Below are 3,264 nucleotides of genomic sequence, written 5' to 3'. Positions count from 1 at the left end.
AATGGATAAATAAAATCTTAAAACAACAACAACAACAACAACAACAAAAAGAAATGTTCTTATTCTCATTTGTCCTGGAGAGAGGCTCATGGGAAGTTCACCCCTCTGGAAGTCTGTTCATGAATCTCTCTGAGGAGGTAGCTACACCCCACATAGGAAGTGCTGGGAAATGCAGGAGTTTGCAGGTCCCTGGTAAGATTCTTGAGAGGCCCTGACCCCAGGACAGCCTGTCCTCCATTTTAGGCAAGCCTCCAATCTTCAGATCTGGGACATGTGGTAACAGTACTGGCCAGTGGTATTTATCTGACCAAGGGAGGAATCCTGGAACTGCATTACGGATTCTCTGCAGAACCTAGCCAGGTTCATTGCAAATAGACTTTTTTTTTTTTTTTTTTCAGCATAAGTAGTAAAAATTTATTGAGAATTCCTGGGATGTTGGTTATCATCTCCCAACCTAGAAGGAGGAACCAACACTAGAGGGGATCAGTCATAAATCACACTGTCCCAACACCTCTGGCCGATACAGGGAGGAGCAAAATCATTCCCCTGGGAAATTGGCCAGGCCTTGTTCATCCAAGAAGGGTTAGGAGGACAGATGCAGAAGAGACCATCGCATGATACTGGGGGTGAGATGAGGGTGTGCCGCACCCCAAGCTGGCTTCTCAAAAACCAGGGGGAGAAACAAATCCATTTCTTCTCTGGGAGTGGAGTTCCTGGTCACCAGGCTCATCTCTTACCCTTGATGAGGCTGTCACTGTCCCGGGTCACTCTTTCATCCTGTGGGTTCAGGACAAGGTTGTCAGCAGGGAGATGGATAAGGTTCTGTGATGTTGCAATCCTCTTGGAGATGTTCTGGGCTGCCCGGATCTTGTTCGAGATAGCCAAGGTTCTTGCTCAGGGTTCCTCCAAGGTGGGCAGGTTGGGGTTAAGAGTTCACACAAGGCCCGTTTTCAAACTACTCTAGCCCTTCTGGGCTGTCAGATCCGAGGCTGCACTCAGATGGCTCCTGCCGGGACCCACTTTGGTCCCCCCCTGTGGGCCCCCTGCAGCCAGCCGCTAGGAACCGGAGGCAAGGCTGGCAGTGCCGTTGACCTGCCTTACAGTGAGGGGCAGGTGTCAGGCATCCCACTAAGAAAATAGACTTGTTATTGGGGGACTTTCTGGAAGGGCTCTTTGCCTTTTTATTGGGTCTAAAAGAGAAAGTCTGAAAAGATGAGGGTCAGTGGGTAGTTGGGTGCCTGAGGTATCACAGGGAGCTTCTCTCTACCAATGCTGTCACTGCAGTTGGGATCACAAAGGTCTCACGGTTATAGGTCTCTGTTCTTCTACTCCCAAGAGTCACAAACCTGTGGAGCTGCAGACCCGCAGAGCTAATGAGCTGAGAGGCACCTGCCTGAGGAGGGAGAGGAGATCCACAACACACATACACAAAATCACACACGATCTCTAAAAGAGAAGACAACGAGATGTGTGAATCCCCTGAATATCTGGTAAGATCTTACTATGTGCCAGTTATTGAGCTAAATGCAGAGATATTAAACCAAATCAACTGGATCTTACTAATGAGCCATCCAGAGAGAACGGCCGCCCTGGACAGTTGCCTAGACCCATAGCAGACTTTGCATAAGTGAGAAATAAATTTCTGTTTATTAACTTCCTGAGAATTGGGTGTCTTCTTTATTTAACTGTGGCTTGACCTTATCTATCCTGATCGATGACTAATTAATACAGCACACTTGCCTGTGACAGGCGTACAATCCAGGAAAGTAGCTTCAGTAAGCACCCATTTTTTAACTAAAACAATTAGTTCTAATTTATGTAGGTATTTGCTTCCAAGGATGATGAAAAATTTATCAATATCAAAACATGTATAAAACAAGACAACTAGAAAATTCAAGAATTCAAGCTTATTAGAGTGGTGGTTCTCAACTTTGGCTACCTGTTCGAATCTCTCCAAAATGCCAGTGCCCAGAGCCCTCATCCCCAGAGATTCCAATTTAATTGGTCCAGATTAGGGTTCAGGCATTAGTATCTTTTATCAAGATTTCTAGTTTGAGACTCAATGAATTTGATAGTTACATTAAGCTCTTTGGATAAAGTCTCATAAATTAAGTTTTAAAATGAACATCAAATTTAACTCTAAACTTACAGCTAAACAAAAGAAAATAGAAATCCTTTTCTCCTTCCTGAAATGTATCATGATATTTTTGTGTGATTTCTTTAATATTTTTCCCTGTGATGGTCAGTTTGTGTCAACTTAGGACACAGGCCCCAGTTATTCAATCAAATACTTGCTATGAAAGGTGTTGTAAAGGTATTTGGTAAAGGTGGCTCAGTCAGTTGAGTGTCAGATTCTTGATTTCAGCTCAGGTCATGATCTTAAAGTCCTGAGATCAAGCCCCGAGTTGTCGGGCTCTGTGCTCAGCGGGGAGTCTGCTTCTCTCCTTCTCCCTCTCCCTCTCCCCTTTCCCTGCTCTCTCTCTCTCTCTCAACTAAGTAAATAAATCTTTAAAAAAAAGTAAAGTCCATAAGTCGCTAACCTTAAGTAAGTAAGGGATGTTAAATAATCTGAATGGGCCTGATCCACTGAGTTAAAAGTCCCCAAGAGCAGACCTGAGGCTTCTCAGGAGAAATTCGACCCATGACCAGCCCCTTCGGCTTGGGCCTAAGAGTTTCACCCAGCTCATCCTGATGGCCTGCCCTGAGGCTTTCAGACTTTTCTTGTGAGCCCCCAAATCATCTGAGCCTTGCAATACATCTCTTAATATATTTCTCCTTACCAATTCTGTTTCTCTGGCTGAATATTGATTAATATACCCCAACCTTCACTAAACTATATGCTCTGAAGACAGAGGTATCTGTGTTATTCGTTATGAATCCCGGTACCTAGTCACATGCAAGGTCCCCAACAGGCACCAACGAACACTTGTCAAGTAAGTGAATGAAAGAACCATCTGGTGGGGGAAGTAAAGTATGCAACTTTATATAAGGGTGGGCCATAAGGCATGATGAATGCTATGGAATTCAGCATAAGGAGAAAGCACATCCAGCCACGGAGATCAGGGGAGATTTGCAACATGAGCTGAGATCACGGGATGGAGATTCAGGAAGCAAGAGTGTGGAGACTGGAAATGGCAGGTGCAGACACATTGTATAAGCTAGACGAGACAACGAATTTATGCGAGCAAATGAATCGGGAAGAATCAATCGTGGTCAGATTTTGCATGATTAAATGCTGATCTTTAATCCCTTAGCCAGTGATGG

General features: G+C 44.6%; 1 non-coding gene across 1 annotated transcript; it reads right to left on the bottom strand.

Annotated features, from left to right (window-relative positions):
- Positions 1–975: 975 nt before the first annotated feature.
- On the bottom strand, positions 976–1,253 carry LOC113250934 (small nucleolar RNA U89). Its single transcript, XR_003314264.1, has one exon. It is a non-coding gene; the product is annotated as a small nucleolar RNA U89 (small nucleolar RNA).
- Positions 1,254–3,264: the final 2,011 nt, after the last annotated feature.

This window comes from Ursus arctos, unplaced genomic scaffold (genome assembly GCF_023065955.2).
Source record: "Ursus arctos isolate Adak ecotype North America unplaced genomic scaffold, UrsArc2.0 scaffold_1, whole genome shotgun sequence".
In the NCBI taxonomy this organism is placed as follows: Eukaryota; Metazoa; Chordata; class Mammalia; order Carnivora; family Ursidae; genus Ursus; species Ursus arctos.
This window is presented reverse-complemented; position numbering and strand designations above follow the sequence as displayed.